Genomic DNA, 15,545 nt, shown 5'->3' with positions numbered 1-15,545 from the left:
GAATGTTCGTGCTGGCTATATGTCCCTACCTTCTGGCAGAAGGAAACGCGAAAGCTGACATTCGTTGATCAGCCATATTCTATGAGCACTAAGAATGTGTAGTACGTGTCGCACAGTTACTGTAATGATAGCCGCAATCAATCTCTTGAGGTTTCTGTGTGTGCTCATGTACCCTTTCCTTTGCCTGCATAGACGTGGTCTGCGAGCTTAGGATGCTACTTTGTGTTGTCTGACAGTTGTGTCACCCGTATAGCCGAATTGGGATAGACGTAGAGATGGGCAACAATCTGATTGGGTACTTTTATTCGGTGAGAACTGCGGCTAATTGCAATATAGCTCCCAAAGAAAACCTATGTCTACGCCTCTAAGAATATTCAGCAGGAGAGTTCGCGGTTAAATAGCGTCGATTGTAATGTACTACCACAAAGTGTCACAGTTACTATAAACAATCATGTTTATTGTAGAGATCAGAAGTAATTTCGACGTTTTGCAGATCTATAACCAGCCTCTAAGATTGCACGTCGCTTTCCACTGTGCTCCCTAGCAAGCAATTGTTAAATTCCGAGAAGGTAGCCAGAGGTAGAGCATACACACACCCTCAAATTGTGTGAGTGAAGGCGGTGCCCCTAGCATGACGCCGTCTTCAAAAACTTGCTTACCGAAATGTACGAAACTTCTCACGAGCGGCCTTGCAATGCAGGCTCAAAATTTCTGAACACCCGGACTGCCAGTTCTTGCACCTTGTGTAGCTGACCTGCAGCAAAAAGGAGGCAAGTTCATTAATTGTACAAGGTGCGGAAATTGGAGGTCATTTTGGAGCCAGCAAATAGCTCGTGTTCACTACTATATATTAAAGGGGCCATCAAGCACACTTCTTGAAGCCTTAAAATTAACTTTGAGCGAGTACGGTACCTAGCAGGGGTATACTAAGGAAATAATTCCGTTCGCCCGCAATTATCTGTTACGTAAGAGTAGAGGAGCGCCAGCGGCGACAGAGTGACCGAACTCCACCTACGACGTACGGCAAGTGGTACGTACGGCAAGCCGATGTATTTACGCTATGCAGCAGAGTGTGTGGTTACGCACAGCTGTAAGTGCACAGCAGGGTTGGAGTGCGGGCCGTTGTGCTCCAACGGGGCCGTGCTGTGCATTGTGGACCGGCTTTGCCTCACATGGGCAAGAGGGAAATCCAGAGTGCGCATTGCGTAGTGCTCAACACGAAGCACGTTTAGCCACGAGCTGTCGGGAGTGAGCGCGCACTGGCGTGCGTTTTCTTTTTTTTTTTTTTTTTTTTATACGTGCTAACCGTCATTCATCGCGAGGCGCGGTAGGCACACCGTGCATGTGGTCTGGGTTTAGGTTTCGCTTAATTCGAAGCTAGTAGAGTGTTCTAGACGAATCGAAATTAGCAAGCGCTGACGCCTACGACATCCCGATAAGCAGTATGGCCGAAGTTTCATTCCTATGTGAGCATGTGCGGCCGAGCGTGAGCAGATGATGGTAAATTAACATTTATTGATTGATGTCAGCAACTTGCCAATAGTAACTGTGTGTAGTGATGTGCGACCTGAAGAAATATGGCAGTCCCAAAAAGGGTGAGAAGGCGTCTGTTGAAAAGAACGTTCCAGCCCCAAGCGCCGTGCCGCATACGAGTGAAAGATTTGGATGCGATGTTCACAGCAGCGTAAGGTACCCACAGAATCGTTTCGCTTTTCACGTAGTTCAAGGAGGGGCGGTTCAGGACCCCTTTAAGCTTCCAGAAAGAATGTAGGCTTCTTTTGGTTTGTGGTACAGTGAGGCAGTACAGAACATTGTAAAGCTAAAAAGGCCAATTAGGAGTGCGCAACCAGTTATATAGAGAATTGAGACCACAGATAGCTTTTTATTAAAGGATAAAATTATCCACCCGACGATAATCGGGTGGATAATCGGGTGGTGGTCCCCAGGGGGGAAACAATCGAACAAAAGTAGGCAGAAATATGAAAACTGTGGACAAAATTTGAGATACATTTGATCACATGGTTGTTGAATATAAAGATGGAATGAATACACAGAAAACCTACGGGCTTAAAATCTGCACATTAAAGAATAAATTCGAAGCAAGTGCAAAGCACCAGAAGGTGTCTGTTTGGTAGTTACACTAACATGCCAGGATCACAGCAATTAGCAAAGATGAACCGATGTATGCATACCAGCCGTGGTGGCTTAGTGGTATTTGAATCACGCGGCCACTCCCGAGGGCGCCTGATCAAATTCCGGTCACAGAAACCGCATTTTTCGGGAGGCGATATGTAATGAAGCCTGACTAACCTAAGTTTCGATTTCAGCCCTGGAATTTTTCACAAAACTTTTTGGAAATTCCATAATTTAAAAGAATGAAACTATGAAGTTTACAAATCTCTACCTCGGCAATGGAAAGCGATATCGTAAGTGTGCGAAACTGCATTTATTAATGATATAAAACGGACAAATTGATGTGTTATTCATCCCCGTGAGATATGTTGGTTATTTGTAAATACAAAGTTTCAAGAACCCTTGTAAGCGTTCTAACAAATCCACACAAGCTGTAACTTAATGCAACAGATACAGTTTACAGAACTGCGAGATCTGTTTTTCATGCGGATGTATAAATACGTATGCAAGCTGTTTCTATTTCAGTCGAGGTAACAATATATCCTAAATCAATATTCCGCTTCCTGCAGTCACTATAAATTAAACCTCTCTCTCAAATACAAGCAATTCAATTGAAGTCGGCAGAGGAGTTTATCTGGGCAAAATCTAAGTATCTGAGTATTGGAATAGGCGTCATTGGAGTTTGGCCCGAGCTAAAGCTTCCTCTTAAGCCCATAATTTTCTTTCTATGATCAATGCAGTAGGTACTAACCATCAGTGTCCTCAGGGATGCAGCGATGTTCCCGACAATCGCTGACGAGCAGATAACGGCGCATCTGCGCTGCACGCGACTGACTGCCACAACGGGTGGACACAGGGCACTTCCCCCGACGTACACGGCAGCGGAGCGACGTTGTGGTCATAGAGGTTCTCGGCCTGGGGATTGGATTCAGGCAAGCGAAACTGTGGTATCTATCCGAATGGGACACAAAGCTATAAATAATGTGAACCACAAAGCAATCTAAAAAAATTAGCAATGATTCGCACAAAGAACACTATTCTAGTTGCCTTGGAAAGCCGAAATTACGGCCTTTCAGCCAGCATCGAAAAATGATCCCCACAAACATTTCTGTAAACGTCGCCCTTGAAAATTTTCTTTTTCCCAATTTCGTTCTGCTGCTAAGAAAAAAAAAACTACACAATGAGTGCTAGTTAATTGATATGCATAAGACAAACCAGAGGGCACAGGAAATGGCGTCTGTAACGTACTTCTATGCCAAGCTTCTCACCAACCAGAGGTCCCATGACGACTTCTGTTGTAACATCGAGACTACATAAACGGCTCCGTTGTGCACACTTTTGTTTTCTCTCTCTCTTCGGCTATCAAAAATTTTCACTCGTATTACAACTAAATCGTTCAAATTTGTTTTCTTGTTGCGATAAACAACGTCTCGTCCCTCCCCGGTCTCCTGACGCCCATGGCCCGTCGTCCTCGTTCACCTGTCACATAGTAACGTCGGGAGGCAAGTCCAAGGAACGATTATCCAGCGTCGGAACACGAGGCATTCACCACAAAAATAGCAAGACCTTAGTAAGTGACCATTTGGCCTGAACTATGCAGCAATGTCTAGTGGAATCTCCGGCCGCCGTCAAGTGAGAGAAAGGTCGACTTTGGCTAAACGTTTCGTCATGAGGTGCGCGGGTTTCCGTCGCATACCGTTGCGTATTCCAAAGATGAACAGGCGCACCCAGTTCATGACGCGTTGTTCGGAGTCCCACAAGGCGCCTGTAGAATGGCGCTACGAAGGTACCAGGTCTTGGCAAACAGGTCCCCAGCAGCAGAATCTCACATGGGCCCTCCCAATGCGCTGCCAGATCCTGTAACTATAACAGCGTAATTGTGTTGTTGCAGAGCTTCACATTATGGTCGAGAAAAGTGGTGACCACATTGCATAACCAATACTTGCCTGACAGTCCGTTTAGGACAAGGCCTTAGGCTATGCAAAGTAAAAAATTTCTGAATTTACTATATAACGTTTAATGTAAATTGCTGATATCCGCATGGTAAGCAATTTATGCAACACATAAAAGGGACGCAGTCGGCTGCGGTTTTTTGTTGTGCCATATATATTATTTTTAACCGAAGCTTTCATTGCCTCTTCCTTTGACTTTTCCACTGCTGCTGCCTTACACGTCTCTTCGGCGAGTGGTTAAGAGCTCACGGCAGGGCTGCATGAGGCGACATATGCGACGTCAACGACGTTTGAGCAAAACGTTAGAACAGGGCCATAATGCCCTCTCACGCGTACTTGGGGACCCCACGATGCCCTCTGCACACCGTAATCAGCCGTGCACACCCCCGCCACCCCCCGCCCCCTGCACAAAAGCATTGCAAGAGTTGCCGCGCTTGCCTATACGCTCAAGCGCAACAGCAACTACAGTGACACGGGAGAAATAAAACGCATCGTCAGAAAGCAGTGCTCATTTGAGGCTTTCTGCAGTAAAGGAATCAATGAATGAATGAAACGTCGGTTTCATCCTGACTGGGACGCCACCCTCCCATATGTGACGTTCGCGTGCAACTCGTCACGTCACGACGCCGCTCTCTACTCCCCCTTCTATATCCTCTTTAGACACGACATTGCCTTTCTACACGCTCCTGACAACTGCTATCGAGTCCCCGTCTGGGTACGCTCGCGATGCCATAGCTACAGCCACAAAGACACGCCAGATCGCCTATTGTCGCCTTTCTTAGTCGCAGGCCAGACAGATGTTTCTTTATGACAATCGTCATCGCGATGTCCAGTTCTCTGCCGGCGACCTCGTCCTCCTCTGGACGCCTTCACGAAGTGTGGGCTTATCGGAAAAACTGCTCTCCCGGTATTCTTTTTGGCCCTTACCGCTTTTCCCGACAAATCAGTGATGTCACTTATGAAATAGCTCCAGCCGACGCTTCCCCGTCGTCCAGGTCATCTGATGTCGTCCATGTGGGTCATCTCAAGCCATACCATGCGGCCGCCATCTAGTAAACGCCGGGTCGGCGCTTTCGGCGTCGGGGGTTGAGTCACGGTGCCATGAGAGCGACAGAGAAGGCGATCGCCGACATAACAGCAAGGACGACGTAGTAGGACTAGGCTATCGTTCCGCCATACTGATTGTACCGGCCATATCTCCTGCTGAGTAAACACGGTTCCATTTACCCTATATATCTCTGCCCGCGTCACAATGCATTCGAAATAAGCGAAAACACCCGAGCAATCTTAGATGGAGTTCTGCGATCGACTTTCACGTGAAATCGAAGATACATTTCCAGAAATACAAATGATGTGATGTCTCTTTCCGTTTTGGACGATTTCTATAAGGTCAACACACAAAAAAGGAGGAGACGTCCATAAAAAAAGTTTTCAGGCAGAGCTTTCGTTCGTTACACTCTCAGATGTCCATGAACACAAACATGTCGATGCCTCTTTTTATTTTGTCAATTCCTATATCTACAGAGGGGGACCGGGTCCTGCCGCGGTTACTCGTTGTGCAACACATATCACTGTGGCACAAGGTATCCCGATGCGTGGAAACTGCGTGGACTTGTCTAATTTAGTGACTTACAGAGCAGGGTAGGACAGAAATTACTGTCGCGATCTTGTCCGTTTAGTGTTGAACAAATTTAGGTTTGTCTGTGGTCACGACGAGACGCCTTGCCAGAGAGCGGACCATCGTAGGTTGCACACTATTACATATCTCGCGCTCTTCTAAGCTTTCCCATCCTCTCGCTGCATCTACCACGTGACCAGCTGGCCACACTTCGCACAGATACACCTTCTCCACTTTTACACTCCTAATGCTAGTACATTAAAAAAGAACGATAACGTCTTTATTCACGCGCAAATTACGTGGCTTGCCGATGCATGTGGTTAAATATTTCATGCACCGATGTGGTGAAATGTGGCGTGACAATCGATTTGGGTGGAAGGGGAATTGAAGGCGCTGTCTTCGCTCCGAAATCCGTTATCATGTCTCCAATTACGGAGTCGCAATATACCTTTCTCGCGCGTTCAATGGTTGCCAACACTAATACTCTGCGAAATTTCACTTCGACTTTGTCTTGAGAAACCAGCACTGACTTCCTGTTGCTTGATTAGGGCTCAGTATACATTGACGTCTGAATTTTTCCGCAACATGCACAAACGCACCTCCAGACCCACTATCGTCTTAATTATTTAGCTTAAAGACCAATGGTGGCGTAACTACCAACTGGCTTGCGCAGATCACGCTATGTATATGGCGCCTCATGCGTAAACTCAAGCTTTGACTCAACTTCAGCGTTAACTGTCTAACGATTCCGGCCAAGTCGCGAGGACATCTCTTTCTGAAGAAGCGGCAGTCACAGCGGTTGCAGAAAGGACGCTAAATTTTCTTTTCCCCTTGTAAAAGCGCGTACCTATCGCAAATAAAGTACGGCCACCTTCAAGTTCAGGCTAGGGAGATATGCGATGAGAAATCCGCACCGTGTGCACTATTACGTGTCAGCTCGTGGCGCTCTTGGTACCCGTCGAAGTGATCGGAGCTGCCTCTCTTGCCGGTCCCCATTCTCAGAAGCGAAGTGCACTAGGTGGTGAGAACCCCATTCCCTCATCGTATATCACCTGGAACCTGCAAGAGCCGACGCCGAAGCCCAGCGTGACAAAGCCACCTTTGAGCGTGAGGACCACCAGACAAAAGGACGCGTCCCCGCTTGGTCTTTCTAGGTGGCTTTGGCTCGGTTCGATGGCCACGTCCGAAGAACGCTGCCAAGTCGGCCGGTCGAGGCGAGCGCGAGCCCAGAGCATGCCCGAGGCCGAGCCCCCAGACCACCCGGCACGCATGCGCGCCCCTCGCGTCTCGTGGCGCTCGTGGTTTGGAACATAGAGTTTCCTACAAAAATTACAAGAGGGAACTCTGGCGCTGTAGTCGTTGTCCTACCATGGGAATGATAGGAAGTACATGGATTTGTCTGATCTTCATGCTTGTGGATTCAAACGTTGTTGTGGCTTTGTATGTTACGCTATATAAACCTTATTGTCGTATATTTCGGCGCAATCTATATTCTTCGAAGTGCAGAAGACGCCAGGAACGCGTACAATTGCTATTAATTGCAACGATTGAGCTTGTCCAGGTGGCCAAATCGAAACGCGCCAAGCGTCTCAAGGCACTGGCATGCCCGCGATAAATTCATAAGGGCGTCTCATTCGCTTGTCGATACATGCGTCCGTGGCTTAATGGTTTCAATATGAGGCTTCTGTGCTAGAGTCCCTGTGTTTGAATCCTGCCGTCGGGCCATTTTAATGATGTTTATTTAATTATTTATTGCGCAATATACTGTTGAAAATGACGAGTTTACAAAGTCACAAAGCCGTTTGAAGCCAAAAGGACGAAGTTTAGGCAAATCCATGTACTTCCCCATAATTCCCATGCTGGGACAACCGCTCGCATAGCAGCTCCCGTAGACACTAGCGCCAGAGTTCCCTCTAGTAATTCTTGTAGGAAACTCTATGGTTTGGAAGGTCTGCAGAGACGCGCAGTGAGCGGTGCAAAAGGCGACGAGGCCGAAAGTGCGCACACCAAGTATGCACGTTTGTGGTATTGGGTTAATGTTAGGAATTTTACACGCCTAAATGCTAAAGTTGCCCCTTTCGTTGAGTTTGAAATCGCGATCTGTCCTAGGTTTGACATTTTCTAGCTCAGGCGTTTCCATCTAACTCGTGGACTGCAGTCGATGCCGCCGCAAGTAGTGACCTCCGCCCGATATTCATCGATATTAAATATCCCCCAATTTTTTTTGAATAAACGCGCGCAGACTTCTGTGGAATATTCAAAATTTGAAAATAATTTACCGCTCTAGAAAAAGACAATAAAGTGGTTAGCCTTTTTGCAACCTTCAAAGCTACCATCAGTTTCTAGTGTAATCAACAAAAGGGGGTACTGAAAGTCTATAGTGGAATAGTGATCGCGCACGAGATTACAGACGCCAAGAAGGTGCATGGAAAAAACTTCTTTTCAATCAGTGCCCTACTAGTCGGAGTAACTATAAGTATGCAGCTTCTATGTTTAAAACAACAATTTAATCAGGGAAGGATAGGCATGATGACAAACGCTATAATATGTTATCAAAAAGTGGTAATAAAGAAGCCCTCTTTAGTTTTCTTCGCTCTCGTTGCAATGACCATAAATAGTGACGCAGTTGTTCTGCGACCAAAATAATTGTTAGAATCATTACATAAGATTGCTAAAGCTTGAGAACATCGCTTTACAACTCAGCTTTACAACTTCCTAGGGTCTCTGTCTGCGGATTATTTTCTAAAAGTAACAACGGAATGGCTTCATCCACTTTCTTGGGTATTTATGTTTCCTAGTAGAACCCCGGGAGTGTTAGCCAGCGCCACGACTCACAAACCTTGGCGGCGGATGTGGGACATCCTTTCTCCTGCGGGCGTCACGAGAACGTGATCTTTTTCGGTGTAGGCAACCGGTCAACAAATCCACACATGCTACCTGAAGGCGAAGGTTGTGGGATCGTTCCCCTCCTGCGGCAAGTAGTTTTTTTCATCCGCTTTCATTTCCAATAATTTATCGTTTCTTTATTTCATTTATCGAGCGCAAGTAATTCCCCCTATGTTGTCCTTGGTGTCAGTGTTTGTTGGCTTCATATAGTGTGACTAATAAAAATCGGGCCCCTCGGTTAACCCCCTTTTTTGTAGTTTATTGTATAACGAGGGTCTCGAATCCGGTAACACTAATATTATCATCCGGCATATTATTATCCGGCAATATTAATATTATAGGATTTGATCAGTCACTATTTTTAACTGCTTTTCACTAAAGAATATATTTTAGCTATATCTTCAGTTCCAAAGAAAAACTACAGGCGACGCGCGTGCTGTGTCAATGAATATTAAAGTGTGGTTTTTGTGAATTATTTCAATAATGTTGGTCTTATCTTAACACCGAAATAACCGATATGTGCTGATCCTAAGAATACATGCATGTCGTGCTTAGTTCAAAATGTCCGTGAAATAATTGGTCTGAATTCATGCAAAACTCTCAAGGCTCCCCGGTGTAGTGCTTGCCGCTATGGAATGAGGGCTCTAAATACATTTGGGTTTATTCCTGGTGGATTGTGACTCGTTTTTGTGGCGAATGCTGTCACTCACGCTTCATTTGTACTGCATGTTGCTCTGCATATGAGGTAACATGTGAGCTGAGAGTCACTTTACACCAAAGAGAATGAAGGCGAAATCCGGCCCGCTCTCAAGACATTAATTGCATTATTTGACATTTCCATTCTAATGCGTTGTTATTCGTTACTTGTTTTCTCCCAGAAAAGGTCGTGTGTTCGAGTGCTTTAATTAACTCTATTTTATTTAACCGTGGATTAATTAACTAGGCCTCAACACCGAAGGTAGTGTGTTCGAATCTCGTCCTTCAATGTGCCAATTAGAATCCAACTTGTACATGTGGCCAGTTCACTCATATTTCCATGTGCGGTCCTGGGTTCGAGCGCCTTAATTAAGCCTCTCTTAACTGTACCTTTATTAACAATCAGGTCATGCTGACGCTTCTCCGCGTCGGCTTTACACTTTCTTCTAACGAAATTGAAAACACCATTGGTCGGCGGTTCGGCTCTCACCAAAGGTCGTTGGTAAGTGCCCTAATTACCTCTATGTTAATTACCTGGTGCTTAGTTACCTGTGCCTTAACCCCACAGGTCGTTGGTTCGGCTCCAATTAAAGGTCGGGGTTTCGACTGGTCGACAGTCGACCCGACGTTGCCTTTATCCGCAGTATATCTGGTTGGCCTTTACACACGCACTTGAACACAAGAGCACCGAAACCACTTAAATGTAGAGCCGGCTTCGTGGTGCGCCTCTAATCGTCCGTGGCCATGCGATAGAGTTCGCCGACTCGAAGTAGAGAGTTTTAGGTTATGGGATGCTAGCGTCTGCCTAACCTAAAACTCTCCAATGTCCCCTCTCATTCGACAGGCGACTCACCCACGCGCTGTGCCACGGCGAAGTTCCATGGTAGACCGAACGACCCCGGCTGTGCCGTCAGACGAACCTGCCTCGCCGCGGCGCCGGGGAAGGGAAAGATGCTCGCCGCTCTGGGCTCGAAGAGCGTGAGTGGCCCGTACGCGGCGACCTCCACTGGCTCCGGCCCTCGTACAGGGTCGTCAGCACGGCTGGCGGCCACGCGAGCAGCAACGTTGTCTTGTTACGGCGGTGGGCCTTAGGCAGGACCACAGGCTCGGCCAACAGGGCGGACCGTCAGCCGCGGGAGTCACTCGCCAGTTCCAATGAGCCTCGGACGTCTGCCGAGCGGACCGATTGCCGCTCGTGAGTTGACCCGGTTGCATTCCACGAACAGGCAGGCGCAAAGCTGGACCGGCAGCCGTCTCGGTCGCCGCTGGATACTGAACCGAGTCGTTGGAAGCCCGTTCTCGTACTGCCGTGCCGTCCGAATTCGAACCCTGGCGCGCGCTCCCCTCGCGTGCCACGCCGCCGCGCACCATCACGCACCACTTCGTTCACTTGATGATGATGACGATCATTATGACCTTGATGAGTTTGGCGCATACCCACTCACGGGGATTGGCTCGTTCGCTTCCTCTGTCCAGGACACTCGTCACAGAAGAAAAGAAAAACAAAATGGAAAATCTGTACAATAACACGAATCCCTTGCAATTTGAGGCTCGAGCTGGTTGCCTAAGGACGAAAGCATACCGAACCAAATACTCGCAACTAGACGAGGTATGAGTATACTGCAGCAAAAATCCGGACACCACTAAGCACATCCTAATGGCATGCGAAACGATTCATCCAGTTAAACCCATAGGTAACGTACACCTTCCAGAAGTGCTCGCATTTGAAATGCCCTTCATCAGGCCCCATAGCAAATTTTCGTTATACGCTGGAAGTTGTTACGTGTCCTCTAGAGAGTGTTCTGCCTCTGCTCTAGGGAGTATTCTGCCACGAAGTCCACTCTGCCTGAAGTGGACTTGGTGGCACCGACCCGTCGACCATGCTTATTCCTGCTCTTTTCGTTGTGCAGATTGCGCTGTGGGCAAACGGCCTTACCACCGGGCAGGCCCCACATATGCACGCAAACGGAACAATGCCAGTGGCTTCGGATGACAGAACATCGGACAACAGATCTGCGCAGACTCCAATCACGATCGACACCCTCGAACTCACGTCACAAGGTGACGTGACCGACGATGCGGTCACGTCAACCTTATCAGGCACTCGGCAATATATAAACCCGACCCATGACCCCAACTGCTTCAGTGGACTTGGTGGCACCGACCAGACGACCATGCTTATTCGTATACTCTTTTCGTTGTGTAAGTCAGTAACAACTACACTGTACCCTCTTTGCGGGACAATGATGTAACGCTGACGGTGCTTCCAAATCCACACTTTCTCGCTGTCTTGATTGTTGAGTGCTATGATGTATTTAAGCTATTGCTACTAACATCGGGCGATGTCGAGCTTAACCCCGGTCCGACCTCAGACTCAGAATCTGATACTCGTCCTAATAACGACCTTCTGAAACAAATTCTGCAAGAACAATCTAAAACCAACAAAATGTTAAAAGAACTAGTGACTAACTTGAAAAAGGTTGAGCGAACAGTTGATAACATGGAAACTAGGCTTGCCGCAATTGAAAACGACATGGAACGATTGAAGTATTGCAAAGAGAAGTTGGCCGAACGTTAAAATAAATATGACACCACGAAATACCAAATGCAAGACCTTCCATTGAAATTGGACGATTTAGAAAATAAAAGTCGACGGAACAACGTGATTATTTACGGTGTAACGGAAAAACGTAACCAAGATATAGTTTGACTCGAAAATATAGTGAGAAATAACATTTTAAAAGAAACGCTGGGCATTGAAGTGAAAACCCTTGAAAGAATTCACAGGATAGGCACCCGCACAAGTAACCGAAAACGCCCGATCATCTTTAGATTGTTTGATTACGCCAAAAAAAAACAAAATCTTATCTTGCTGCTACAAACTGAAAGGCACACCATTAGCTGTTTACGAAGATTTATCTAAGAGAGCAAGGGAACTGCGCACGCACTTGTGGCATTCAGCGGTAAATGAAAGGGCAAACGGAGCAAAAGTTAGGCTAACATTCGACAAACTGAGAATCGATGAGAAAGTGTATACTTGGGACCCAGTGAAGAATATTAGGACTGAATTACCGCAGAAACAAGTCTTTCAAAATTGTCCCTTTCCATTTCGACTTCGCTGAAATCCTCTAAAAACAAGGAAGTTTCAAAATGACAGCCCAGTACCAAAACTCTATGAATCCTCTCCCTAAATGTCCGAGGTGTGGTAAATAAACTTGATCAATTAGAGGACCCAATCCTGTCTTATCAACCTCACATTTTAGTAATAACAGAAACGTGGCTTAACCCTGCTGTACGTGATTCTGAAGTTATTCCTCCTTCATACGGACTGTTCCGTAAAGACAGAGGATCAAGAGGCCGCGGTGTCGCGATAGCAATTGAACATAATATAAAGTCCTTAGAACTTGATGGCATTCCCTACCGTGAAAGTTTATGGTGCAAAATAACGTATTGTTACAAGAACATAACTGTAGGGGGCGTTTATCGGACCCCAAATGCAACAACTGACTTCATCGATCAGATTCATGATTACCTTTCAAAACATACTAATTCTACATGAAAACTTATTATTGCCGGGCATTTTAACCTTCCCGGAATAGACTGGAACAACCGCTCACATGACGGCCGTGATGTCGCAAGTTCAGAATCACTGCTAGACGTGCCGTTTACGTTTTCACTGAACCAAATGGTAACTGATAAGACCCGTATCACTTCAACATCATCATCTTTACTTGACTTAGTTCTTATAAGCAGTACATTAGAAGGATCTTCCGTGTCCATCGAGACTGACATTTCAGATCACAAAGCGCTTATTCTAACCTGTCCCAATTCAACCACACGAAAATACAAAAAACCACAACCTACCTATTTTAAGGATTATACACGCGCAAATGATCCTGCTGTACTAGGTTTCCTAGAATGCCAGTTTCATACGTTCAGTGAACTAACAAATGTACAAGAACTCTGGACGCGTTTTAGAAATATTGTTAAAGGGAAGCTGAAGAGTCTGTCGAATTCAATAAGACGCTCATATACGGATGCGGGAACCTTATAAACCATGTAGGTAAAATTTGGGGGTTTTTTTTCAATTAGGAGCGACGTAATCGTCGGTTAAGATTGCGCTGTAGCTCCGCCCCCGTCGAATGCCGCGCCCTGCTGCTGACGCTGACGATGCGAGCGGAGACCGGAAACCGCCGTGTTGTGACGTCAACACTAGTGTTCCGTTCCTTCGCAGCCTCCGCGACCGTGCCTGACCGTGCTTATTTCTGCGTGCGTGCCATCGTAATCTGCTTCGATCGACCCTGCACTCCTTTGTTGGTGCGTCTGCGTGTATGTAGAGTGGTAGTCAACGTGCGCAGCATCAACTGAAGTGGTGGGCAGATCATGCCGGCTTTCTGTGCAGCCTACGGTTGCACGAACACCAGCGGCCGCGACGATGTTGTCTTCCATTCCTTCCCACAAGACAAGAAGCTTTTAACGAAGTGGGAGGCTGCTGTGAAGCGAAAGAATTTCAAGCCCTCAAGAACAACAGTGCTGTGCTCCAACCACTTCCGTGACGACGATTATCACCAGAATTTATCATTAATGCGTGCGTTGGGTTTGCCAGTCAAGTCGGCTCGTCTAAGGCCCGGCGCAGTGCCGTCAGTGTTCGCGTACACAAGGAGCTCGTCACCGCTGTCAAGGCCAGCTTTCGCGAAAAGAAGGAAGCTTGAGATAAGAACCTCACTGCGCGAACCATTGTTCAGTGTAGTTTAATACGTGTAAGCTAGTGATTGCTACAATGCTTTTTTCAGATAAATGGAGTTTGAGCTGGTGTGCCGGTTTTTGGTAACAGTGAGGCGTTACGCCTGAATTAAACGGCGCTTGTACGAGAACGGTAGCAAACGGCACCGTACTAAAAAAGCGTTTCAAGGTTAGGCTCGTGCGCAGCTCTCCCATCATATCACATATCGAGACTGCGGCTACGCTATTGCGAAATTCGCAATGGGAGACGGCGCGCCGCGCGTAGTTCTACTCAGAAAGCTCGTACGTGTGAAGACGTGATACGCAGACGCGTTCGCTTGGTCCTATTTAAGTTCAAGCATTGTAGGATACATGTGTAGTCCTCTGTGGCCAAAATATGTAAGAAAATTGGCGCGGCACCTTTTTCTTCGTCCTCGGAGCGCCGAGAAAGCGTTTGCCTCGAGAAGGCTTCCGGCTCCCGCCAAATAAAACATAAAAAAACTTGTAGCATCGAGTGGCGCACTTCAAAATAAAGATGAGGAAAACCACAATGCAAGAGACCCTTCCTTTAAGCCTGCATGTAGCTACCATAACGCAGTGCAAATGTAGAGTTTGCATATGCTGGAAAGCCGGCGCACGCCAGGACGCTACGCTCCCCACTTCTCTCGCGCACAGCGAGAAACCGACCGTCTCACGTAGCCGACGGAATTCGCCGCCTTTACGACTTCGGTTACGAGTAGTGTGCGGATGGCGCACAGATGAAGGTCACTACACGTACTGCATGAACCGGGAAAATTTTCACGCGTTTAAACCGTCTTTGTAGATTGCCGACAGCTTTGGACAGCGCACAAACGCCGACGATCGCATCCCCGCTTACGTTCCACGACTCGGCAACCAACAGTGATCATCTTCCTGTATCATTTGAAATCACTTGTCCAATAACATCTTTGGAATACCAGGCACGTACATTTCTGGATCATACGGAATTTAAGACTTTCTTGCGTTCAGCCGTTTCGAAACTTGCCAATGCCAATGATAAGGAAATCACTTCAACCATTTGCTCAATTCTAGAGGATTCCCGGAAGCAAGCTGAATTTGTCATCCCTTCGGCTAAAGGCACCGCTTGTCGTTGGTGTAATAATGAGTGTACGTGGGACTATAGAAAAAGAAAGGCCGCTTGGAAAATGCTTCTGCATAATCAGTTCCCGACAAATTGCAAAAATTATCAGTTTCACAATGGTGTATTTAAGCGTGCTGTTAATCGAGCCAAAGGGGAATACGATATTAGGCATTACGATTATCTATCAAATTCAAAAAGTAAGCGTGCTTTATTTGCATTCATTCATGCTAGGAAGGTGCTACCAACACCCTTAACATTAGACTAAATTGTTCTGACCCCGCAAGAACTGAGCGCCTCCCTAGAAGAGATTTCTAAAGGCTTAGAAAATCAATTTACGGCCCGGCTTCCGGCTATTCATTCTACATTAGATCCTTCAGATGGCTTTACTCCAATTTCCTTATCTGAACTAAATGAGACT

The 15,545-nt window shown here is 46.7% G+C and overlaps 1 long non-coding RNA gene across 1 annotated transcript in view; it reads right to left on the bottom strand.

Annotated features, from left to right (window-relative positions):
• LOC126546541 (uncharacterized) overlaps positions 1 to 11,390 on the bottom strand; it is a 30,745-nt gene extending 19,355 nt beyond the window's left edge. The window contains exons 1-4 of the long non-coding RNA XR_008614935.2: positions 10,139 to 11,390; positions 3,861 to 3,990; positions 2,885 to 3,048; positions 660 to 754 (exon numbers count right to left, since the gene is read on the bottom strand). This is a non-coding gene — a long non-coding RNA (uncharacterized lncRNA). The remainder of the gene's footprint in view (positions 1 to 659; positions 755 to 2,884; positions 3,049 to 3,860; positions 3,991 to 10,138) is intronic.
• Positions 11,391 to 15,545: the final 4,155 nt, after the last annotated feature.

The sequence above is a fragment of the Dermacentor andersoni genome, chromosome 3, assembly GCF_023375885.2.
Source record: "Dermacentor andersoni chromosome 3, qqDerAnde1_hic_scaffold, whole genome shotgun sequence".
Lineage (NCBI taxonomy): Eukaryota > Metazoa > Arthropoda > Arachnida > Ixodida > Ixodidae > Dermacentor > Dermacentor andersoni.
This window is presented reverse-complemented; position numbering and strand designations above follow the sequence as displayed.